Source organism: Lithobates pipiens, unplaced genomic scaffold, assembly GCF_037356315.1.
Source record: "Lithobates pipiens isolate NorthernLeopardFrog02 unplaced genomic scaffold, aLitPip1_a1.2 Scaffold_1, whole genome shotgun sequence".
Taxonomy (NCBI): domain Eukaryota; kingdom Metazoa; phylum Chordata; class Amphibia; order Anura; family Ranidae; genus Lithobates; species Lithobates pipiens.
In genome coordinates, this window is record NW_027507685.1 from 12,883,119 (window position 1) to 12,910,700 (window position 27,582).

Consider the following 27,582-nt stretch of genomic DNA (forward strand, 5'->3'; position numbering starts at 1 on the left):
AATCTAGAGAATAAAATGGCAATTGTTGCAATATTTTATGTCACATGGTATTTGTGCAGCGGTGTTTTAAATGCAACTTTTTGGGAAAAGGGACACTTTAATGGTTTTTAAAAAAACAAAACAGTAAAGTTAGCCCATTTTTTTGTATAATGTGAAAGATGATGTTAGGCCGAGTAAATAGTTACCAAATATGTCACACTTTATAATTGCACGCACTCGTGGAATGGCGACAAGCTACGGTACCCTAAAATTCTCCATAGGCGACGCTTTAATTTTTTTTACAGTTACCAGGTTAGAGTTACAGAGGAGTTCTAGTGCTAGAATTATTGCTCTCGATCTGACGATCGCGACGATACCTCACATGTAGGGATGAGCCGAACACCCCCCGGTTCGGTTCGCACCAGAGCTTGCGAACGACCCCCGCGTTCGGTACGAACGTTAGAACCCCATTGAAGTCTATGGGACTCGAACGTTCGAATTGGAAAGTGCTAATTTTAACGGCTAATATGCAAGATAGTGTCCTAAAAAGGGTTTGGGGACCTGCCTCCTGCCTCAGGGGACATGGGTCACTGCAAAAAAAAGTTTTAAAAACTGCCGTTTTGGCGGGAGCACTGATTTTAATGACGATTAAAGTGAAAAAAAAAGTGAAATATTCCTTTAAATATGGTGCCTGGGGGGTGTCTGTAGGATGCCTGTGAAGTGCCACGTGTTTCCCGTGTTTAGAACAGTCCCTGCACAAAATGACATTAAACGGAAATAACACCATTTAAAACTGCTTGCGGTTTTAATGTTATATCTGGTTCCTGCAATATGGTTGAAAATCATTGAGAAACATGGCATGGGTAGCCCTCCCTGCCCATTACCAGCCTATTTGGGTCTACGCATATTAAGGGGAACCCCGTACCCATATTAAAAAAAGGAAATGCGTGTGGTCCCCAGGCCCTATATACTCAGAACAGCAGTATACAGGCGGTGCAAACAAGACAGGGACTGTGTAGGTTTGTTGTGTTAAGTTGAATCTGTTTGTCATTTTCAACCGGTACATTTTTAAAGTGTAGCTCCAGTCAAAAAAACTATCTTTAAGCTTTTTGGAAAACATAGGGAAGGGTTATCACCCCTGTATAATTTGTTTTGTCGTCCATCTTTTTTCATCTCACTTGCTGCTGTCTCCTTGCGTTTGCAAGTAGGAGATGTTTGTAAGTTGGATGTTTGAAAGTAGGGGCCTGCCCTATATTATAGCGGTATGTACTGGGTACAGAGCACGCAGACAGCACGCACTATCTCCTAACACTACTGACTGCAAGCTCTATTATTAACCACTTGTTAGCCCAATGTTTGCATAAAGTGAAAGATGAAGTTATGCTGAGTAAATAGATATCAAACATGTCACTCTTCAAAATTGCACATGCCCGTGGAATGGCGCCAAACGTCGCTACTTAAAAAATCCCCATAGGCGACGCTTTAATTTTTTTTTTTACTGGTTACATGTTTTGAGTTGCAGAGGAGGTCTAGGACTAGAATTATTGCTCTCGCTCTAACATTCTCGGCGATACCTCACATGTGTGGCACATGCGAGCACATGGGGACATGGGCGCTTTAATTTTTATTTTATTTTTTTATTGTTCATTTTACTTTATTTATGTTAGTTTGACATTTTTTTCCCCAAAAATATATTTTTGATCACTTTTATTCCTATTACAAGAAATGTAAACATCCCTTGTAATAGGAATATGGGGTGACAGGTCCTCTTTACAGTGAAATCTGGGGGGTCAATATGACCCCACATCTCACCTCTAGGCTGGGAAGCCTGAAATAAAAAATAAAAAAAAGATTCTGGCTTTGATCGTACTGGCGAGTTGGTAGAAGCACCGGAGGGCGGTGAGGGGTGGGGGGCGTCTATGGCTGGGTATTTCAGGGTATCACCGAGTATGGCTGGGTATCTCTGAGTATTGCTGGGTATGGCAATTTATGGCAGGGTATTACAGAGTATTGGCGGGGTATTGGCGGGGTACTACAGAGTAATAGCAGGGTACTGCAGAGTATTGGGGGGTACTACAGAGTAATGGCAGGGTACTGCAGAGTATTGGGGGTACTGCAGAGTAATGGCGGGTACTGCAGTGTAATGGCGGGTACTGCAGAGTATTGGGGGGTACTGCAGAGTAATGGGGGTTACTGCAGAGTAATGGGGGTACTGCAGAGTAATAGCAGGGTACTGCACTGCAGAGTAATGGTAGGGTACTGCAGAGTATTGGGGGTACTGCAGAGTAATGGCGGGTACTGCAGAGTATTGGGGGGTACTTCAGAGTAATGGGGGGTACTGCAGAGTAATGGCAGGGTACTGCAGAGTAATGGCAGGGTACTGCACTGCAGAGTAATGGCAGGGTACTGCAGAGTATTGGGGGTACTGCAGAGTAATGGCGGGTACTGCAGAGTAATGGCGGGTACTGCAGAGTATTGGGGGGTACTGCAGAGTAATGGGGGTTACTGCAGAGTAATGGGGGTACTGCAGAGTAATGGCAGGGTACTGCACTGCAGAGTAATGGCAGGGTACTGCACTGCAGAGTAATGGCGGGGTACTGCAGAGTAATGGCAGGGTACTGCAGAGTATGCACTGGTATTGCAGAGTATTGGCAGGGAATTGAGGGGTTAAATTCGGTGAGCAGCGATGTGGGCACTGCAGATGCAGCCCACATTGCTGCTGACACCGATCTCTTTCCCCTCCGCTGTACCGATCGGTACAGAGAGGGGAGGGAGGAACAGGCGTCATAACATGACGCCGGTTTGTTTCCAAGTGATCACTCCGTCATTTGACGGAGCAATCACGTGGTAAACGGCCGCTATGAGCGGCCGTTTACCGTGATGCGACCCGGCGGTCACGGATGCTCTCGAGTGCGCACACCTCGGGGCACGCGAGAGCAGAATTCTGGGAGGCCGTTAATTAACGGCCTCTCAGAGTTAAACAACCCCCCTGAAGCCGTTAATCAGCAATGGGCAGTTGTTAAGTGGTTAAAGCTAGATCACTAGCTATATAGGTGAGGTGAATATAGTGGTGTATACTGCAGTCAGGGCACAGACAACAACCACTACACAGCAAGATAGGAAATCAGCCAAAAACGATTGGTGTGTACTGTGTTGAAGGTACACAGAACACCCACTGCTTCAGATGCTAAGTAACACACTACACGAGGCCGCCTCAAAGGCGGCCTTATATAGTGTGGGGCGTGCACTACACAGCCTGAGCTATGATTGGCCACAGGCAGGATGCCTGTGGCCAATCATGGCTCTCCTCGCTGCCGGCGCTGCGATTGGCCAAGCATGCGGGGTCACAGTGCATGCTTGGCCAATCATGGGGCAGCAATGCACTGCGCCACCGCAGTGCATTGTGGTCCGCGCGCGCGTCACTCGAATTTTGACGCGAACGGCCCAAGCGTTCGGAATTCGCCGAACGGCCGAACAGCCAATGTTCGAGTCGAACGTACGTTCGACTCGAACACGAAGCTCATCCCTACTCACATGTGTGATTTGAACACAGTTTACATATGCGGGGTGACTTCCATATGCGTTTTCTATGCTGCGCGAGCTCGCGGGGACGGGGGCGCTTTAAAAAAAAAAATCTTATTTATTTTATGTATTTTTATATTATTAACCACTTGCCGCCCGCCCTATAGCATATACACGGCGGCATAGTGGTTTCAAAATCCTGACCGGACGTCATATGACGTGATCCGGATTTTGAGCCACTGTGCGCCCCCGGGGGCGCGCATCGCGGCATCCCTGCAACTATGATCTCGGAGACTCTTTACCACGTGATCAGCCGTGTCCAATCACAAATAAATGTAAAAAAAAGTGTAAATAGGAAAAGCTGGTGATCGGCTTTTCCTCACTCACGCCTGTCAGACGCCGATCGGCTGCTCCTCTGACAGGGGGGGTCTGTGCTGATCGATTATCAGCGCAGCCCCCCCGAGGATGCCCACACTGGACCGCCAGGGACACCACTAGACCACCAGGGATGCCCAGCACAAGGTAATCCTCCCTAGACCCCCAGGGATGCCAGTCAGTGCCCACAATGGATGCCAATCAGTGCCCATAATGGATGCCAATCAGTGCCACAATGGGCATCACTGATTGGCATGCATTATTGTTTGGCACTGATTGGCATCCATTAGTACAGTATAACATAATACAATGCCACCTATCAGTGCCCACCTGTGCCGCCTATCAGTGCCCACCTGTGCCACCTATCAGTGCCCATCCGTGCCACCTATCAGTGCCTATCCATGCCCATCTGTGCCGCCTATCCATGCCAATCTGTACTGCCTATCCATACCCATCCATGCCGCCCATCCATGCCAATCCGTGCCAGCTATCAGTGCCAGTTTGTGCCACCCATCAGTGCCCATCCCTGTCGCCCATCAGTGCCACCCATCAGTGCCGCCTATCAGTGCCTATAAGTGCCGCCTATCAGTGCCACATATCAGTGTCCATCAATGCCACCTCATCAGTGCCACTTCATTTGCCCCACTAATTGGTGCCCATCAGTGCCGCCTTATCAGTCCCCATCAGTGTAGCCCCATCAGTGCCCATCAGTGAAGGAGATAACTTACTTATTTACAAAGTTTTAAAACTGAAACAAAAAAATACATATTTTTTTTCAAAATTTTCTGGATTTTTTTATTTGTTTAGCAAAAAATAAAAACCGTAGAGGTGATCAAATACCACCAAAAGAAAGCTCTATTTGTGGGAAAAAAATGATACAAATTTTATTTGGGTACAGTGTAGCATGACCGCGCAATTGTCATTCAAAGTGTGACAGCGCTGAAAGCTCAAAATTGGTCTGGGCAGGAAGGTGTTTAAGTGCCTGGTATTGAAGTGGTTAAGTTGTGTTTAAAAAAAATAAAATTTGATCACTTTTATTGCTGTAACAAGGAATGTAAACATCCCTTGTGACAGTAATAGGTGGTGACAGGTATTCTATATGGAGGGATTGGGGTCTAAAAGACCTCCAATCCCTCCTTTGCACTTTAAAGTATTCAGATCTCTGTTTTTGGCAATTCTGAATACTGTATATTTTTTTTTTAATCCCGCGCCATTGGCAGCCGAGTAAACAGGAAGTGTCTTTGTGATGTCGCTTCCATATTTACAATCAGGAGGCTGGAGCAAAGACATTTCTGGCTTCATTCCAGTCTGTCCCTACCCATCAGAAGAAGCAGATTGTTGATCGGGCCTCCAGTGCCACCGGGAGGCCCGGGAAGAGTGGCGAGAGGTGGTGGGACGGGGGCGTCCCCTCCCGCTCCTCCGGGATAACAGTTGAGCAGCTTTTAGTGCATTGGTTGTTATCCCTGGATAGCCGATCGTCTGCTCTAAAAAACGGTACCAAGATGATGCCTGCAGCTGTGGTCATAATCCTGGTATAACACCCGAAAGCGAAGTACGCACATCTGCGTACGCTCGGCGGGAATGGGTTTTAAACATGACAGCTTTCTGCTGTCAACGTTTGTTAAGGACTCCAGCTGGTGCAGGCACCAGTCAGTTCTTAACAGCTAGTGATGCCATCAGCCCCATTTACTGACATGGCTGGGAATCCCCAGCTATGCAAGCAAAGGGACAGGGTGGTAATGGCATCATTGATCAAATATGGACATGGTCATAGATTAATTTGGCCATGACAATATTTTGTCAGTGATATGAAAAGGTTTGCTTTTTTTGTTTTCGGCAATCTCAATGGATGTGCAATAGTCATTGTGTTTAATGCTGGATTTACAATGCTCAATTTATTGTGTTTTTTCTTATATTCTTAATAAAGAACTTATTGAAAACATTTGTGTTTTTTTACAATTGATTTTTCTATGCAAATAAGTAGGGATACTCTGTTCTCCTTCTTTATTCACATGAACTGGATACCTGGGGCCACCTTAAAAGGGGCTTACAGATTTTTATACATTCTCCACACAATCATCAAGCTCTTGTCCTCATCAATATGGAGCCCCCGATATTAGAGGCATGTGGCCTGGTATGGTTCAAGTGTGTGTGTGTGGGGGGGGGGGGGGGTTAGTGCAGCTGCCCCTCTCTCTTTCAGTCTGCAGACTGTGTGCCCGGATTAAGGGTCTAGTATATATTTGGGGGTCTCCATGCATTTTTTTTTTTTTTGTCAAGGTTCCTCATCAAAATCTATACCAGATTAAAAGGGCCTCATATTGTTTTTGGGGGGACTTCATGTCATTTTGATTTAACATGGACCCCCTAAGATACATACATACAAGAACCATTCTACCGGCCCATTCGTTTGGTGACAGTAGAAGGAGATGCATATGTACATAATATTCAACAATTAACATAGCTCTTTAAATACCTTTTTACATGAAAGAGTCTATTTGTCTTGTCAAACTTTCTTTAGGTATTTAGGCACAGGAAAATGTGAAGCAGTTAATTCACCATAAACTTAGAGAATGCTTTTTAAGAGGGAATGCTTCTGAGTTTTTATGGACTACCAATATGTGTTAGTGCCCCCTGGAGAACTTCAGCAGTGGCCCAACCAGATCCATAAAAAGCTCTCAAAATGGACCTCAGTGGGTGACAGAGGATAGGGAGGGTGAGGGTGATTTAGTAAGCCAGTCCACCACCTCCTCTGCATGCTGTGGCTGGATAATATCACTAAACAGAGGAAATGGTGCCCTGCGTGCCCCATGTCCACCTTTGCCTGTGGACACAGATGCTGCTGGCCCCCTCCCAGTGCCATAAGACTGTCTGCCTCTCCTTGTTGGCCTCCCAGGCATGATGGGGGACTTATTACCAAAATGTAATAGAGAAGGGGATATGTGTACTGCAGTAAATGTGCACTAATGCACATCAATATGCTGCAGGAGTTGTGCACTAATGCACCTCAATATACTGCAGTAAACCTGCCCTGAAACACTAAACTGACACTAAAGTAAAAAGCAAATGGCCGCACTACACTCACACTGCACTATCACTATATTCACAGTAAACTTATACTTACACAATAGAATCACAATAGCACACTATAGTACACTAACTTGCTAGTAGCAATGAACAGAGCCCGGTTCTATCTATCTTCACTCCAAAATCACACTGTAAATGGCTGCTCTCGGAAGGATCCTTTTATAGAGGTTCTATGAGCAATGAGCTATGATTGAGCACAGTTATCATTACTTTCTGCAATCATGGCTATGACAGTCTTCTGTGCCTTGGTTGAGCAAATCCTTCATTGATTCAGCCAATCAGGACTTTCAATGCACTGTGTGGCACGCAGTGCATTGTGGGGTGCTCGACAGACTGAACAAATTCCCCAATTATTTGGCTGTTCACCAAACAGGTGAACAGCCAATGTTAGACCCAAAGTTATGTTCGGGCCAAACCATTTTCCCAACATTGATAGATAGATAGACAAACCCACACACAATTCATTGAAAAAAATAAAAAATACATACATACATACATACATACATACATATATATATATATATATATATATATATATATATATATATATATATATATATATATATATATATATATATATCAAATACTTGGATCTCAAATCTTTAAAACTTTCTATGTACAGGGAAAGGTTACAGAACTAGCAATATGCTAGAATGTAAAGTGTAAAAAATGTATTATGGTGGGAGTAAAGCTTTGTTCTATTCAGTGATCTGATTAAAATTCTATAAAACCAAAGGTAAAACTTTCTTGCTAGGTGGAAGAAAGGTAAAAGGTTGCTTGACTGTGACCCAACAAAAGGTTTTGTGGGATTACATTTCTCCAGGTTATTTGAAGATTGCATTTCATAAAAATGATGCCTGCAATGCAAAAACGTGTTGGAATGTCCTGTGCAAGGGGTCATGGTAATGTTCCTTTGGTGTATTTTCAAAGATTCAAAACGCATATCATCCAAGAAAGCAAATAAGGAAAAACAATATTGTGGAAAAAATGTCCGCCAGAAATGATATCATGACATTTTCATATTTTTAGAGCACTTTTTAATAGAAAGTTACATTAAAAGTTAACAAAAATGTCAAAAATGGTGCCATTTATACTTCACAAAAGAACTGAGTTACTAATAGAAAGTGTGAATAACAAATTACATTTTGTGATATTTTAAATTTGTATTTTGGCATTTAAAGCAGCACAGCAGAGCTTGATATATAGCAGTCAAGGATTGGACCGTGCTTCAAGTTTTTACTCATGCCTATATTACTGTTAGCCCTTGTACACACGGTCGGACATTCTGACAAAAAAATCAGTCGGATTTTGTACGACGGATTTTGTCCGAAACCAGTGTTGCATACACACGGTTGGACAAAATTGTCGGAAAATCTGATCGTTCTGAATGTGATGACGTTATTTTGTTACGACGGGACTACGTTCAGGCTAGTAGCCAATAGCTTTGGTCTAGGAATTTGATCTGAGCATGCGTGGCACTTTGTCCGATCGGAATTCTCTACACACAATCAGACAAAGTCCAATCGGATCATGTTGTAGGAAAGTTTTATAGCCCAGCTCTAAAATTTTGTCCGTCGGATATTCCGATGGAAACAGTCCGATGGAGCCCACACACAGTCGGATTATCCGACAACGCGGTCCGATCGGACATTTTCCGTCGGACTGTCCGACCGTGTGTACAAGGGCTTAGGAAGATGTCCTTTTGATTTCTTTCCCTGTGACTGCTCTGGGACAAAAATAGAAGGAAAATCTACCTAATGGATATACAAGAAGAGAAGAAAACCTTATGTGCTCTAAATCCCTTCTCACTTAACGATTTCTGCCCACACCCACATTGGAAAGATTTTCCCTATTTTGAGATAGATATGGAAGCTGCCATTGCTGACTTCACATTCTAAAAATGCTAGTTTCTATGGCTAGCATACTAATTCAGTGGCTTCAGCACTTTCTGTAACACTGACCTTATGTTTATACTTGCTGCATGCTTGTTTCAGATTTGTGACTCATAAAATATTGTAGCCAAAAGCAGACAGAATACCATAACGTTTAAAAGGATTGTATTTGAAAATTTCCCTGATACAGATTAAGTGTATGTAACATTGAAAAATATTAACAAACCTGTTACAAACAGCTATTCTGCATGTCTAAAGTAAGAAGGACTGCTGGGTAATGCTTATGGACAGTCCCAATTCAGGTTAACTTTTGCAAGACTAAATCTTTGTACTTGCACCAGCATCCCTACAAAATGCTAATTAAAGTAGTTTTAAGTCTGATTTTTTTTATCTTCATGCATTCTATGCATGAAGGTAAAAAGCCTTCAGTATGCAGCCACTTATAATACCTACCCAATACCTGATTGTGTTCCAGTGATGAGCACAATAGCGGCTGCTATCCCCGCTCTCTGTGCTGTCAATCACAGCTAGTGGGAAGGAAGCAGGGGCAGGGCTAAGGGCTGTTCTGTGTGTCCTATGGATGCGCAGTACGGGGCTCAGGAATGAGCACACAGGATCAAGGCCACACTGTGCAAAACCATTGCACAGTGCAGGAAAGTTGTTTGCGTGTAAACAATGACATTCATGGCAGTAAAGTGGTGGATCACCAAGTATAAATTGGCAGCATTTGCGGATGATATCCTGCTTTTTCTCTCAAAACCATACATTATACTTCCCAATCTACTGAAAGATTTCCAGTTTTTGTCAGTATGTCTCTAACTTCAAAATAAATTTTAGCAAATCACACACTCTTAACATATAACTTCCCACTCAGCAAGTAACTTGATGCCAGAGAAACTTTCCATTCACATGGCAGTAAAAGGCCATCAGCTATCTGGACCTTCAATTGTAAGTGCGACTTTCGGACCTTTACACAAGGAGCTATTTGCCTATTCTCCGTTCTATCACAAATGACCTTCAAAAATGGCACAAGCTCACTTTTTCTTGGATTGGTAGGGTGGCTATCCTTAAAATGAAGGTGCTATAATGACTATTATAAGTCCTTCAGGCGGTACCTATCTGCCTTCCCACATTGCTACTCTCCTACAAGCAACTCTGTACTTCCTTACAATAGCACCACAGACATTTGAGAATTAGTTCTGACCAACCAACCCTACCCAAATTGCAGAGAGGGATCGGAATCACAGATTTAATGTCTTATTACTGGGCGTGCCATTTAGTATAGTAGACTGGAACATTCACCACCACATAAAAGATTGCATACTCATTTACTCATGGAGTCTCATTTTCAGAAGTACCTCTGAATACCACTACTTAGCTCTCTGGTCAAACCATCCCCAAACCCATGCAAAATCACCTGCTTATGGGTCAATGTAATCATGCTTTTGAGACGTATGCAAGAATCTCAACACAGTCCTCCTACCTGGTCCCATGACACCCATCCGTATGAACCCAGACTTCCAACCAGGGATCGTCAGCATCTTTCTCGCTGGAGTGAACATGGATGGTGAGCTACATGTGCACCACTTCTTTGATAAAGGCAAACTGCTCAACTGAAACCAAATAGGTACCCATTGGCTGGAATCCATATGTCCTTTTGGGAGCATTTTCAACTTTACCATTCTCTCCTCTCTCAGACCCTAACTCCTGCAATTTCAAGATCCCTCATCCCCTTTGAAAGTCTCTGCTCCACATCTTCCGCCCAAGCACATCTACATCTCTATCTCTACAATTTACAATCTCTTCTTGGCGAACAAAACCCTAGATTCTGGAAAAGCTTGTAGAGACTGGGCTCAAGACCTCGAGTTTCTCAAGATGATTTGAAACTCATCTATCATAACATTTATAAAGGTTTAATGTCTCCATCCAAGAAAATAAATACAAGCTGTTGGCACGTTGATACTGGATGCCCGTTTTGTTACACAAATGTAATCCCTTATTCCCTGACTGATGTTTTCACTGCCATCAAGTAGTTAGTACCATTTTGGCTGATACAATTTAGCACACTTTCACACCCCTTCCCACTTTCCGGACAAAGTTAGTGGGGCTTTAGCCAGAGAACCTTCCAGAGTCCCCCCTTTTCTGTTCCTTTTTCACTTTTTGTCCTCCCTGTTTTTCTTTCTTTTTTGTCTTTCTCTCTATTCTCTATTCTCATATCCTTTCTCCCCAATCTCTGTCTTGTTTAGAACATCATTACCCAGATATCATACAGGTAAAACTTAAAGGAGAAGTATATCCAAAGCTTGTTTGGCTGTACTTTTATTTTTTTATTTATTAAACAATCTGCACTTTTAAGTCATTGAACTGCTTTATTATATTTATAACTATTGTAGGAATGAATTACTTTTATTCCCTGGAGTGGTTGTAATGAGAAGGGGTACAGCTTCACCTCATTACAACACTGGTATAATAATGAAATGTTAAAGGGTCTAGCAGTACTATAGTAGACTCGACATATCGTGGAAGAGTTGTACAATGTCATTGGAATAAGTAAACTCTTTAAAATCTGCTGCCTCAAATTTGTGTAGGAGAGTAGCCCTGTAGCTAATTTACAGGTGTAATATTAAAGTGGAGTTCCGCCCAAAAATGGAACTTCCACTTTTCGGATTCCTCCTCCCTTCCGTGGCAAATTTGGCACCTTTCAGGGGGGAGCAGATACCTGTATAATCCAGGTATTTACTCCCACTTCCGGGCATAGATAGCCGCAGTATCCCCGGCTATCTACGCCATATCCGGCGCCTCCTCTGCCACCCTTCTGTCTTCTGGGAGTCACACAGGTCCCAGAAGACAGCAGGGACCAGAGGGATCATACAGCGTGACTCACGCATGCACAATGATTCCCTTACCGAAGACGGCGGCGCCTCCAGCTGAGAGCCAGAACGGCTGGACAGGTAAGTGTCCATAATTTAAAAGTCAGCAGCTGCAGTATTTGTAGCTGCTGACTTTAAAAAAAAAATGGTGTGATTCCACTTTAACCACTTCAGCCCCAGAAGAATTTACCCCCCTCCTGACCAGAGCACTTTTTGCAATGCAGCACTGCATAGTTTTAGCTGACAATTGCACGGTTGTGCGACATTGCACCCAAACAAAATTGATGTTCTTTTTTTCCCCCACAAATAGAGCTTTCTTTTGGTGGTATTTGATCACCTCTGCGGTTTTTATTTTTTGTGCTATAAGCAAAAAAAGAGCAACAATTTAAAAAAAAAGCTTTATTTTTTTACTTTTTGCTATAATAAATATCCCCAAATATATATACTGATTGGTTTGCGCAAAAGTTATCGTGCCTAGAAAATATGGGAAAGATTTATAGCATTTTTTTATTATAAATGTTTTTTTTTATATTAGTAATGGCAGTTATCAGTGATTTTTTTTATCATGACTGCGACATTATGGCGGACACATCAAACACTTTGTACACTATTTTGGGACCATTGTCCTTTATACAGTGATCAGTGATATAAAAATGCACTGATTACTGTATAAATGACACTGGCAAGGATGGGGTTAAACACTAAGGGACAATTAAGTGTTAAGTGTGTCCTAGGGAGTGATTCTAACTGTGGGGGGATGGGCTACCTAGGAGATGACAGCAATCACTGCTCCCAATGACAGGGAGCAGTAGATCTCTGTCTTGTCATTAGGCAGAATAGGGAAATGCCTTGCTTACATAGGCATCTCCCCATTTTGCCACTCCATGACACGATCGCGTACATCGGGTCCATGGGTCCCGAAGACACGGTCACGGAGCAGGCAGCGAGCGCGCACCCACAATACCGCTTCTTAAAGGGGGACGTATGTGCATGCTCATTTGCACAGCAGTGCATTGTGCCGATGTATATCGTCGTGCACTGATCGGCAAGTGGTTAAAGCGGGATTCCACCCTAAAGTGAAACCTCCGCTGATCGGAACCCCCCCCCTCCGGTGTCACAATTGACACCTTTCAGGGGGGAGGGGGGTGGAGATACCTGTCAAAGACAGGTATTTTCACCCACTTCCGGGCATAGACTCCCACGGGAGTCTACGCCATTTCCTGCCCTTCCGCGCTGTCTGCTGGGACACACACGGGTCCCAGTGACAGCGCGGAGATCTCCTATTGCGCGGCGCGGCTCGCGCATGCGCAGTAGGGAATCGGGAAGTGAAGCCGATTCGCTTTACTTCCTGATTCCCTCACCTCGAATGGCGGCGGCAGCAGCCGAGGCCCGAGCGGTCGATCGGCCTCGGCTGCCGGCATCGCTGGAACCCGGGACAGGTGAGTGTCCATTTATTAAAAGTCAGCAGCTGTAGTATTTATAGCTGCTGGCTTTTAATATTTTTTTTTTGGGCGGAATCCCTCTTTAATATGAATACATAATGCTTGTCTTTTCACCCTCTTCTGCCTGCTAGCTTCAGCTTTTCCATTGTAATGCTAAAGGATTCTGATTATTTAAAAATTAGTTCAAATAAAATTGTTTCAGTCTGGTCACTTGGAACTCTAATTATCTATTAACAACTTCAATACTGGACACATTCACCCCCTTTCTGCCCAGGCCAATTTAAAAGTGTTACTAAACCCATGACCCTGCATTCACTATGTATTGTCTCACAGAATATGTAAATGCATTAGTTTTATTAAATAAAAACTGCTAAAGACCCTTTCTCATCAGCATTTAGAGCAGTCTTGTGTCTGGTTAAAACTTGTAATTTTGATTTTCCCCCGATTATCCTTTAAGTCTGCAGGGCCCCTGACCCTCTGTCTGGACAGTGCTGATTGGCCCAGTGCTGATCACATGCACTCTCCCAAGGAAAAAAAACTCTCCAGCAATACACACCAATCTGAGCATGTGCAGGTTGCCCCCAGGGCTCTGTTCCGTCAGGAAATGGTGTACACTGTGGAAGAAAGGGGGGATCAGAGAAAACAGAATCAAACAGACTTTTTACACAATTCAGATGATTAACCCCTCAGGTTCCACAGTGAGTATAACAAGCCGTCTTTACTACATAGACATACTGAATTTACATTGTGAGTTTAGTGTGGGTTTTAGTTTTCAGCACTGTGACACTTTCAATAATAATTAGTTATGTACCCAAATTAAATTTATATAATTTTTTTGAGACAGATAGAGGTTTCTTTTGGTGCCATTTGGTGCTATATAATTGAAAACATACCTGACATTTAAATAAATAATAATTTTCTTTGCTTCTGTCAATACATTTTGCAAATGAAAAAAATATTTAAGCATAAATTTAGGCCAAAATATATCCTGCTACATTTCTCTGGTAAAAAATAACCCAAATCGGTGTACAAAGTTATAGAATCATTCCTGATGTACTGACCGCCTATTTCATTTATTGAGACCCTAAAATACCAAGACAGTACAAATCCCCCCCAAACTACCGCTTTTTGGAAAGTAGACAATAAGTGGAATGGCAAGTTTTTTTTTTTTTTTTTTTTAAGGTAGTAATTTTTCTGTCACAATTTTTTAGAAAATTAACAAATTATGTTATGTCTCACAAAAAGCATAGACATACTCATAATTACACCCAAAACACATTCTGCTATGCCTCCTGAGTATGGGGATACCACATGTGGGAGACTTTTTCACAGTCTAGATGCACAAAGGGGCCCAAAATCCAAGGAGCACCTTGGAGCAAACTTCCCAACTGTTACATTTATTTATCTATTTATTTATTTATTTATGTTGCGCTATAAGCAAAAAAATACAGACAATTTTTTTTTACTTTCTGCTATAAAAAATATCCCTAAAAAATCGAAAAAAACGAATGTATTCATCAGTTTAGGTCGATATATATTCTACATATTTTTGGTAAAAAAATTGCAATAGGCGTATATTGATTGGTTTGCAAAACGTATCTACAAAGGATACATGGATAGATTTAGGAACTTTTCTTTTTTTAATTGGTTTTACAGGTATTGGCAACAATCTGCGATTTTTAACAGGACTGCGACATTGCATCGGACAAATCTGACCCCAGTTCCCTGTTCTGGCTCTCCTCACTGGCGGTCATTGAGTTTGCATGCTCACGCGCCCGCTATCCTCCCTGCACAGACCAACATACAGTTATGGCTATTCGTGCAGGAGAGCCGACCTGCCGCAATATATCTGCGTGAGCTGGTCGGCTAGTGGTTAAAATTAGCACTTTTGATTTTTCATGTTCGTGTTCCATAGACTGCAATAGAGTTTGAAATTTCTCTCAAACTTTTTGTCTGTTCACATGTTCTGGTGCAAACCGAACCGGGGATGTTCGGCTCATCCCTAGTGCTCAAGACAAAAAATATTTATGGATATTAGAGGCAAGAAGTCTGCAAGTGATAATGAGGACCTTATTTGTTTGGTCTGTGAGTGACCATATCTATATGATACCTGGGACCCCTTCATAAAAGCGACAATAAGAGAGAGAGCCTGTCTAGAGATTGGCCACATCCTGTAGCCAGATTGGGACAATTTTCCTGCTTCTGTGTGCAAAAAGACACATCTGTTTACTATAGGGTTGCCACCCATCCAGGATTTACCCAGACAGTCTGAGTTTTAAATTGTCCATGTTTCAGACCACCTGAAACCCAGACACAATATTCAGAATGGACTGTGGCTCCCCAAGTAACCAAGTACCAGAAACGTCGAGTGCACCCTGGCCCCACCCCTATACTGGAGAGGAGAAAGTGCTTGATCTGATCCTCCTCCTCCCACCCCTACCCCTACCCCTCTGTCTGCCCACGCAAACACCAATTCCAGGAGTTCTGTGTCTCTAATAAATAGGCTATCATGTTTGTGATGTATTGCGCTGTACATTATTATATGGACAAAGTTTAACCTCTCACCTTTGTGGTGTCATATTTCAACCTTACACAGTGTCTCTGCTAAGAAATTTGTTATCAGGGAGTTATGTGTTTCTATTCTCTATATATAGCCACATCAGTCATGAACAGAAAGCAAAGAAATACATTGCACTCATGTGTCTATCAGAATATATTTCGTTAGGAAAAACTAAAAAACTTACATGGATAGTAATTTTTCTCCAAAGTGTAATATGTTTTGATTATGCAATATCATCAAGCAGCCATGGGACCTGACCAGCTGGAGACATAAGGAAGGATGCAAAATCCAAATTTTAGCATCATTGCTGTTGCCCTCATTTCAGACCGGTTGCCCCTTCCAATTCATGATTAGTGAGTCCTCAAAAAGGTAGCCATCACACTCACGAGCAAAATTGTGGTGTACAAATTCTGCTTTTACAGCAGACCTTCTCTGGGTTAAAAATTGGGCAAAGTATACAGTAAACACCACTTATTTGCAAGAATACCAAAAGCGCACTATACAACCCTTCATGCCCTGGTGAGGTGATAATTGAAAACTTTCTTCTCCACAGTCAGTGCGATTAGAATAAGATCTTAACAGGTGCTCACCAAGAGCAAAGGCCTCATTCCCTCCAAAGACATAGAGTAGAGATGGATGACTTGTACTTAGTAGTGGACAGTTAGTTGGTAGGTCAAGTCCATTGCCAGGCAGCATTTGACCAAATGAAGAGTGAACAAAAACACTAGAGTCTGAGGTTCTTGCATAGGAACCAATATCAGTGTAGCTAAAAGAATAAATTGCCTTAGCCACTAACAACAGTACAAAAAGAGAAACATTTTTTATAGCTAAAGAATTTGCTGCCACTAATTGGCTTGATTATGTGGGTGTGTTTGCCGTTAATAGCTCCCATACAATTGGACAAATTGCAGAACTCTCAGAAAAGTGCAGTCATATTGCACCATTCTTCCTCAGTTAGTTTCTTCATGACCACACCTATAAGCACATCCCATATGGCTCTGCAGGTGACATGGATAATACAGTTCACAGTTGAATAAACCTGAACCTGAAAGGAAAAATAAGAATAATAATTTCTGTTTTTTTTATGTCTTGCAGTTGAAGCCTCATGCATATGGTGGCATGGCATAATAAACACCTACATTAGGCACCTAAAAAGACTTGCGAGGAGAGAAATGGAGCTGCAGAAAGCAAAAGGCCTCCATTTATGTAAATGCAAAAGTACAGCACTTAAAACATATCACAAAATTTAGCGCAATATGTGTTACAATAGTTCCATACAAAAGCTGGATATAAAAAGTCCCTTACAAAAATAGTTCCAAGTGAATGATGATCTGTTAGAGTTTAGTAAGGTGTGTCTCAGAAGGAACAGATTTCCAAATCCCAAAGGGGCACCACAGTGGAATTAAGATGGAGGCTTACCAGATAATATTGACAATCATTGAAGAGAAGACATAAAAGGCATTTATGGATATACACTGGCTTTAGAGGACCTCTGGTTAATTTGCTTTAATACAGCAGAACTATCCACAATTCAATCTGTCACTAAATTCGCTGGACACTCTGGCTCCATGTGTCAACATCTCCAGAAAAAGAGAACGCACTCTCCATAGTGTAGATCTATTTAAAACACCTTTGTTTATTTGCAACTTACAATTTTCATAGTATAAACAGTTTCTAAAACCAGTCCTGGAAATGAGAAGGTAAGCTGGCATATATCATACAAATATTTTGTGATATAACATAGCATAATAACCCAGTGACACAATAAAACATATTTGTATTTACAACAAGCAATGAAGTTGGGAAGAGGCCCAGGTAGAGATAGAGGAAGACCGTGTAGACAGTAATGTGGAGGAATCAGCTGAAGATCAGCCTGTTGGTGAAGAGACCACATTTTATACATCAGTGTCAAATCCATACTGTGTAACTCCTCTTCTACAGGCATCCATCATCAAAGGAAGGATACAGTCTTGCAGTTAGGGAGGGGACAATGACAAAGGCCCACAGCAAATGGGGGAGGGAGAGCTACCCCTGTGATAACTGAAAGACTGCTGGGCATTGTCAGCTAAATTACAAAAATGTAGTCACAACATTGTAAACATAGCATATTTGGCCTCAGTTTAATGCACCCTTTTAAAAGAAGTACTACCTGAATTATGAAATGAGGATAGCTGCACAGGAGTGCATCCGCTCCTTCACTGCCCCTCATCAACCATCTGTCCCATTTCAAGAAACACTCTATTGGGATGCCCACTTGACTTCAAAACAACTTCAGGAACAACTCTTTCTATATACAGTCCTATATACAGTCTATATACACTCCACTGCTTACTCCAGCACTCACTTGCTTGCAGAACTCTACTGGAACACTGTTAGTGAATCTGACAAACCACTCAGTCAGATCAGAGCAAAACCCTATTATAAGCAGGAACCCGAGGCTCCTTAGATGTGCAGCAAAAAGTCAAGCTGCAGGCATCATCCCGGTACCGTTGTTTAGAGCGGGCGATCGGCTTTCCGTAGATAACAACCGATGCGGCTAAAAGCCTCTCTGTTGTTATCCCGGAGCATCGACCCTCCCGCCGCCTCCCGCTGCTCTTCCTGGGCTTCCCGGTGGCACCGGAAAGCCGATCAAAGATCCGCTAGTGACAGAGTGAAACAAAGCCATAAACGTCCAGCCTCCTTGATGCAAACACGGAAGCGTTGTCACAACATCACTTCCTGTTTACTCGGCTGCCAATGGCTTTTTTTGTTTATAGCACAAAAAATAAAAACCACAGAGGTGATCAAATACCACCAAAAGAAAGCTTTTGTGGGAAAAAAAGGACGTCAACTTTGTTTGGGTGCAACATTTCACGACTGCGCAATTGTCAGTTAAAGCGACGCAGATTCATACCGCAAAAAGTGCTCTGGTCAGGAAGGAGGTAAATCCTTCCGGGCTGAAGTGGTTAAATGATGTCTGGGATGTATGTAATTGTTACAAGAGAGAAAACAGGAACAGGAACACAACAGGAACTCAGTTCCCATTAGCAGCCGTGTCCTGCAAGACTTTGAAGTATGCGAGCTGTGTGGCAGGTGCTACACCAGCAGCTGCCGACATAGCTCGCAATAGTAAGTGCCGCACAGCTGACCATTCAGGCATTGCCAATAGGGGGCCCCATGACAGCTTCCGCTTCGATCTACCTGTCAATCACAACTAGCTGACAGGTAAATCAGGTCTAGTTCTAGCTGACGGGTAGATCAGCTATTCTGCTCACAGGACATGCAGGGAGAGAGGTGAGCTGAGGGAGAAACATCAGTTTGGAGTGGTAAGCTGAGCACAATACCTGGCAAACTTGAATGCCAGGAGGGAAGTTTATGTGGAAATATGTGAAGATTTTGCATAGCAGTGAGAGTGTGTTGGAGCCCTGCAGAGTTTGCAGCCCCCCCAAGCTAACATACATCTCCTAAGCAGTAACCCATCACTATCTCCCCAAGCATTCTGTCCAGATAATGTGCAATTAATTTATGACCTTTCCGTTTAACCCTGTGTTATCCAAACTCTGTTCAATGGAAAGTGTAAACTCACCACATAAACACTCTATATACAAAATAAAATTCCCCAATAAAGATCAGAACATGATGTTTACATTTGCATGGAAGCACAATTGAATGAATGCTGATTATTCAGAGAATTACCGTATTTATGTTTATTAAGGATTTTTTTTGTTATGTACTAACAGTTAAACTTCATACACACAATACGAAAATTGGATGAAAAATACCACTTTTGAAGCGTTCGTGCATATGAGCGTATCATTTTTTTTTTTGGTGGGGGAGTGGATCTTGGGTGGGAGTTCCCACACTTTTTTCCCCAGGACTTGACCCCTGGGTGGGGGTGTAAGGATCCTCAAATAAATTCTGTTTAGAAACCATAAAATGTATTTATCTTTGACTTTTATATTCCCAATTCTGTAAACAGCCTGTTTACATACCTCTAACAGAGAGAAAACAACACGGGATATCTTTTGGTTGAAGCTTAGGTGACATGTCCTGAATCTGACCTTTGTTCTGGGGCTCATTCAATCCTAAACCTCCATATGAAATTTAAGAAAAAATATTTATTTCTTTAGTTTTGACTGAAGTATGGCATCGCCTTGTGAGTGCTGCTATGTAACAGAAGTCCAGGAATTCTGCAAGTAAATAAAAGAAGGATCCTCTTTGGATTCCCACTTAGACTACTAGCTTCTGGTTTATGAGTTCCCCATACACCATGAGGATTGCGAATATTTATCAAGGAAAAAAAAAAAAGATGTATATACAGTATACTATATACAGTATATATATATATAAACAAAAAAAAACATAAAAAATATATAAAATGATCCACCTTGTCAAATCACTGAAGGATAATATTTTGTCATATTTGTTCACCACAAAATTCAAACTCACATTTTGAAATTCAAACTCACAGCACGACAATTGCAACTAAAGCAGTCAGCTAGATATTCTGCTGAAAAATCTAACAATTTCCAGCTTGAAGTAAACCCTTGTTTAAAGTGGTAATTAACTCTTGAATTCGATTTTTTACCTACAGGTAAGCTTATAACAAAGCTTACCTGTAGGTAAAATGAATATTTCCTAAACTTGCACTGTTTAGGAGATATTCCAGTGAGCAACAGCCGATAATGTCCCCGGAGAATATGCTCTGAAGGAACGGCATTAGTGATGGACGAACTTCCGACGGGACGTTTCGCGAACGCGAAATGCGAACGGACCCAAACGTTCGCGAAACAGAACGTTCGCCGCGGGCCCCATTGACTTCAATGGGAGGCGAACTTTGCAAACCTTCATGTCGAATTTGCGGCCACGTGGTAATTATTAGGGGGTAAAACGTAGTCCCACCATCTGGACAATGACATAATACATGTATGAGGTGAATTTGGGATCGATAACTACAAGCATTTTTATTTTATTTGGGAAATTGTTCTAACAATTCAGGACTATGGAGCTAATGAAGGCAATGGAGGAGAGGGAAGGTCAGGGACCAGGGTAGGCAAAGAAGAGGGTGCAGGAGATGATCACCAGCAGCGTGACATACCGGAATGACACATGCACCGTGATAGAGGCATCTGACAGCAGCACCGTAATACAGAGCACTGACAGCAGCACCGTGACATACAGCGCTGACAGCAGCACCGTGACATACAGCGCTGACAGCAGCACCGTGACATACAGCGCTGACAGCAGCACCGTGACATACAGCGCTGACAGCAGCACCGTGACATACAGCGCTGACAGCAGCACCGTGACATACAGCGCTGACAGCAGCACCGTGACATACAGCGCTGACAGCAGCACCGTGACATACAGCGCTGACAGCAGCACCGTGACATACAGCGCTGACAGCAGCACCGTGACATACAGCGCTGACAGCAGCACCGTGACATACAGCGCTGACAGCAGCACCGTGACATACAGCGCTGACAGCAGCACCGTGACATACAGCGCTGACAGCAGCACCGTGACATACAGCACTGACAGCAGCACCGTAAGCAGCCCCAGGAGGAAGTCAGCACAGCACAGGGATGGTGTGATCCCCTCATAATAAGAACCCCCAGGAGGAAGTCAGCACAGCACAGGGATAGTGTGATCCCTTCATAATAAGAACCCCCAGGAGGAAGTCAGCACAGCACAGGGATATCATAAGCAGCCCCAGTAGAAATATGACACCGCTCAACCTCTTCAAAGAGGAGGGTAGGGGCATATAGTACGGTGTGCTTTTTTGGGTCAAGGAAGTGAGCCAAATGAATTAAGAAGGTCTGTGTGCTTGATTAAAAAAATAGTTTATAGACATATACATGGTCTACTGGTCACATGTGTTGAATTCCTCCGAGATCCATGCCTCATTCATTTTTAGAAATGTGAGGTAGTTAACACTGTGGTGAGCTAGGCGAGTACGCTTATCGGTCACAATCCCCCCTGCTGCGCTGAACGTCCTTTCGGACAGGACACTGGATGAGGGGCAAGCCAACAGTTCGATTGCAAATTGGGCAAGCTCTGGCCAGAGGTCAAGCCTGCCCACCCAGTAGTCTAGGGGTTCATCACTCCTCAGAGCGTCCACATCGGCCGTTAACCCAATGTAGTCGGACACCTGACGGTCTAGGCGTTCCCTGATGCTGGATCCGGATGACACCTGTCGATGGGTCGGCTGAAAGAATGACCTCATATCCGAAGTCACCAACACATCTTCAAACCGGCCTCTTCTTGCAGGCGCTGTTGGATTGGTACCCGCAAATCCTTCTCTGGGAGTGGGAATTGCTCCTCTGCCAGCGCACGCAAAAGCAGAATGCAGCATTTCTCGAAGCAAGGCCTGGAAGTGCTGCATTCTGACAGCCCTCTGCGACGGCGGTAACATTTCCGCCATTTTGTGTTTGTACCGGGGGTCTAAGTACGTTGCCACCCAGTACTGGTCCTTGACCCTCATGCTTTTTATACGGGGGTCCCTATTAAAACACTGGAGCATGAAGGCCCCCATTTGCACTAAAGTGGAAGCGGTGTGGTGGCCTGGCTCCTGCTCATCATCCAGGATAATGTCGTCCTCTTCATTCTCCTCTCCCCATCCACGCACAACAGGGATCCCAGAAAGGTTTAAAGCATGCTCTTCTTGCTCCTGCTCATCCGCCCCGGCACCATCCTCCTCTGACTCCTCATCAGACTCCTGTTGTTGACTTGTCTCAGATAGAGTAGCCCCCCCTGGGAATTCATCCAGCATTGCGACTTCCTCATCTTCCCGCTCCTGCTCCTCCACAGCCTGATCAATGACACGACGCAATGCACGCTCCAGAAAGAAGGCATAAGGTACCATGTCACTGATGGCGCCATGGCTGCGACTGACCAGTTTGGTGATCTCCTCAAATGGCCGCAGAAGTCTGCATGTGTCGCGCATGAGCAGCCACTGGCGCGGTGAAAAAAAACCCAGCTCCCCAGAACCGTTTCTTTCGCAGAGTTCATACAGGTAGACGTTAACTGCACGTTTCTGCTGGAGCAGCCTATCAAGCATATAGAAGGTTGAGTTCCATCGCGTCGGGCAATCGCAAATAAGACGTCTGACCGGCAGATGGTGTCGCCGCTGAATGTCAGCAAGGCGAGCCATGGCCGTGTAAGATCTTCTGAAATGGGCCGAGATTTTCCTTGCCTGCCGCAAGATGTCCTGGACCCCAGGGTATTTGACAAGGAATCGCTGCACGACCAAGTTTAAGACGTGTGCCATGCACGGCACGTGCGTGATTTTGCCCTGTTTCAATGCGCTAAGCAGATTGGCACCGTTGTCACACACCACTTTACCAACTGTCAAATTGAGCGGTGTTAGCCACTCATCTGCCTGTGAACGCAAAGCTGAAAGGAGTGCCGGGCCAGTGTGGCTCTTTGCTTCCAGGCACAACAGACGCAGCACGGCATGGCAACGTCTCACCTGGCATGTGGAATAGGTTCTGGGGAGCTTGGGCGGTGCAGTGGAAGAGACGCTAGCAGCGGAAAAGGAGGAGGCAGCTGAGGAGGAGAGGGAGGAGGATGGAGTAGGAGGAGGAGAAGAAGAGTCAGGCCTGCATGCAATCCGTGGCGGTAAAACCAAATCTACACGGGTGCCACGGGTTACATGCTTGACGGCCGTCAGAAGGTTCACCCAGTGGGCAGTAAAACTGATATACCTTCCCTGCCCGTGTTTGCTAGACCACGTGTCTGTGGTCAGATGTATCTTGGCACCGACACTGTGTGCCAGAGATACATTCACTTGCCGCTGAACATGGCCATATAGCTCTGGGATGCCCTTCTCTGAGAAATACTTCCTTCCTGGGACCTTCCATTGTGGTGTTCCAATGGCCACAAATTTGCGAAAGGCCTCCGAGTCCACCAGTTTATATGGCAGTAGTTGGCGGGCTATGAGTTCTGACAAGCCAGCCGCCAACCGTTGGGCAAGAGGGTTATCCGGCATCATCATTTTTTTACGCTCAAACATTAGGCCCACGGAAGCCTGCCTTTTTGCAGAAAAATGTGAGCTTGGCGTGATGGAAGGTGGAGTGGAGGACAATTGTGAGGAGAGAGGAGAAGGAGAAGTAGAAGACGAGGCTGGACGGTGAGAGCCTGCAGTGTGGCTTTGTGTGTTCCGTTGCTCCCACTGGGCTCGGTGATGGCTGCTCATGTGCCTTCTTAAGGCGGTCGTCCCTAGGTGAGTATTGGGCTTACCGCGACTAACGCGTTGACTGCAAAGATTGCAGATGGCAACGCTATTGTCAGCAGCGGACACGTTAAAAAAAGCCCACACTGCGGAGCCATGTGCCGGTGTCCTGGGAGCGCCAGATGTGACCGTACATGGTCGATGACTCGCTCCTGATACATTTGCAGTCTGCTTTGTCCCTGCTGTGCAATGTAAGTCATTGCTGCTTCTCCTCCCTATCTGCTGGTCCATATCTCCCTCTGAACTCCCCTCCTCTTCCTCTCTTGTGGGCACCCACGTGACATCACTAGACACGTCATCATCAACGTCACCTTCCCCACCGCTATAAGTAGAGATCTCGGAGTAGGCAGCAACACCGGGGACCAACCTCCTCCTTGGGCTGATCTGGGTACTGGCGTCAGACTGCTGAGTAGCGCTTGTTGCTACCTCCTCTTCCTGATCCAATACCAAGAGTGGCTGCGCATCAGAAATGTCCTCTTGATATGGATCGGAAAATAATTCCAGTGACTCAAGCGGAAGGTATGTGGTGGTGGTGGTGGTGGTCGTGTTGTTGGTGGTAGTGTCTTTGGGGGTGCACATAGCAGAGAGTGAAGAAGAGGGTGCAGATCGAGAGGATGAGGAGGGTGCAGAAGAGTAAGGCTGAGCGAGCCACTCAACCAAGTCTGGTGCATCCTTTAAAGTAATTGAACGCACCTTCTGCAACTTCCCACTTTGGCTCAAGCCTGTTGCTCCTGCCCTACCCCTACCACCCCTGCGGAAGGGCCTGCCTCTTCCTCTGCATGTCATTTTTTAAATGACCCTGTGACAAAACTCTTAGTCCCTATACCGCTGAAGGACTGCTGCAGTATAGGTGAGCGGTCAGCAGTGGTGCACGTCAACCCTATCTATTGTGGACCTATAGCGGTCCTTACAGAACAGCAGACTGTACCGCACTCAAGCCTATGTACCGTAGCACCCTATACCAAGTTACCAGTCCTTATAAGAACTTTTGTGGACCAAGCAGGTTGTGTATTAGTGTTTAGCAGACTGTACGTCAGTCCCTATACCGCTGAAGGACTGCTGCAGTATAGGGCAGCGGTCAGCAGTGGTGCACGTCAACCCTATCTATTGTGGACCGATAGCGGTCCTTACAGAACAGCAGACTGTACCGCACTCAAGCCTATGTACCGTAGCACCCTATACCAAGTTACCAGTCCTTATAAGAACTTTTGTGGAACAAGCAGGTTGTGTGTTAGTGATTAGCAGACTGTACGTCAGTCCCTATACCGCTGAAGGACTGCTGCAGTATAGGGCAGCGGTCAGCAGTGGTGCACGTCAACCCTATCTATTGTGGACCGATAGCGGTCCTTACAGAACAGCAGACTGTACCGCACTCAAGCCTATGTACCGTAGCACCCTATACCAAGTTACCAGTCCTTATAAGAACTTTTGTGGAACAAGCAGGTTGTGTGTTAGTGATTAGCAGACTGTACGTCAGTCCCTATACCGCTGAAGGACTGCTGCAGTATAGGGCAGCGGTCAGCAGTGGTGCACGTCAACCCTATCTATTGTGGACCGATAGCGGTCCTTACAGAACAGCAGACTGTACCGCACTCAAGCCTATGTACCGTAGCACCCTATACCAAGTTACCAGTCCTTATAAGAACTTTTGTGGAACAAGCAGGTTGTGTGTTAGTGATTAGCAGACTGTACGTCAGTCCCTATACCGCTGAAGGACTGCTGCAGTATAGGTGAGCGGTCAGCAGTGGTGCACGTCAACCCTATCTATTGTGGACCTATAGCGGTCCTTACAGAACAGCAGACTGTACCGCACTCAAGCCTATGTACCGTAGCACCCTATACCAAGTTACCAGTCCTTATAAGAACTTTTGTGGAACAAGCAGGTTGTGTGTTAGTGATTAGCAGACTGTACGTCAGTCCCTATACCGCTGAAGGACTGCTGCAGTATAGGGCAGCGGTCAGCAGTGGTGCACGTCAACCCTATCTATTGTGGACCGATAGCGGTCCTTACAGAACAGCAGACTGTACCGCACTCAAGCCTATGTACCGTAGCACCCTATACCAAGTTACCAGTCCTTATAAGAACTTTTGTGGAACAAGCAGGTTGTGTGTTAGTGATTAGCAGACTGTACGTCAGTCCCTATACCGCTGAAGGACTGCTGCAGTATAGGTGAGCGGTCAGCAGTGGTGCACGTCAACCCTATCTATTGTGGACCGATAGCGGTCCTTACAGAACAGCAGACTGTACCGCACTCAAGCCTATGTACCGTAGCACCCTATACCAAGTTACCAGTCCTTATAAGAACTTTTGTGGACCAAGCAGGTTGTGTATTAGTGTTTAGCAGACTGTACGTCAGTCCCTATACCGCTGAAGGACTGCTGCAGTATAGGGCAGCGGTCAGCAGTGGTGCACGTCAACCCTATCTATTGTGGACCGATAGCGGTCCTTACAGAACAGCAGACTGTACCGCACTCAAGCCTATGTACCGTAGCACCCTATACCAAGTTACCAGTCCTTATAAGAACTTTTGTGGAACAAGCAGGTTGTGTGTTAGTGATTAGCAGACTGTACGTCAGTCCCTATACCGCTGAAGGACTGCTGCAGTATAGGGCAGCGGTCAGCAGTGGTGCACGTCAACCCTATCTATTGTGGACCGATAGCGGTCCTTACAGAACAGCAGACTGTACCGCACTCAAGCCTATGTACCGTAGCACCCTATACCAAGTTACCAGTCCTTATAAGAACTTTTGTGGAACAAGCAGGTTGTGTGTTAGTGATTAGCAGACTGTACGTCAGTCCCTATACCGCTGAAGGACTGCTGCAGTATAGGTGAGCGGTCAGCAGTGGTGCACGTCAACCCTATCTATTGTGGACCGATAGCGGTCCTTACAGAACAGCAGACTGTACCGCACTCAAGCCTATGTACCGTAGCACCCTATACCAAGTTACCAGTCCTTATAAGAACTTTTGTGGAACAAGCAGGTTGTGTGTTAGTGATTAGCAGACTGTACGTCAGTCCCTATACCGCTGAAGGACTGCTGCAGTATAGGGCAGCGGTCAGCAGTGGTGCACGTCAACCCTATCTATTGTGGACCGATAGCGGTCCTTACAGAACAGCAGACTGTACCGCACTCAAGCCTATGTACCGTAGCACCCTATACCAAGTTACCAGTCCTTATAAGAACTTTTGTGGAACAAGCAGGTTGTGTGTTAGTGATTAGCAGACTGTACGTCAGTCCCTATACCGCTGAAGGACTGCTGCAGTATAGGTGAGCGGTCAGCAGTGGTGCACGTCAACCCTATCTATTGTGGACCTATAGCGGTCCTTACAGAACAGCAGACTGTACCGCACTCAAGCCTATGTACCGTAGCACCCTATACCAAGTTACCAGTCCTTATAAGAACTTTTGTGGACCAAGCAGGTTGTGTATTAGTGTTTAGCAGACTGTACGTCAGTCCCTATACCGCTGAAGGACTGCTGCAGTATAGGGCAGCGGTCAGCAGTGGTGCACGTCAACCCTATCTATTGTGGACCGATAGCGGTCCTTACAGAACAGCAGACTGTACCGCACTCAAGCCTATGTACCGTAGCACCCTATACCAAGTTACCAGTCCTTATAAGAACTTTTGTGGAACAAGTGAGTT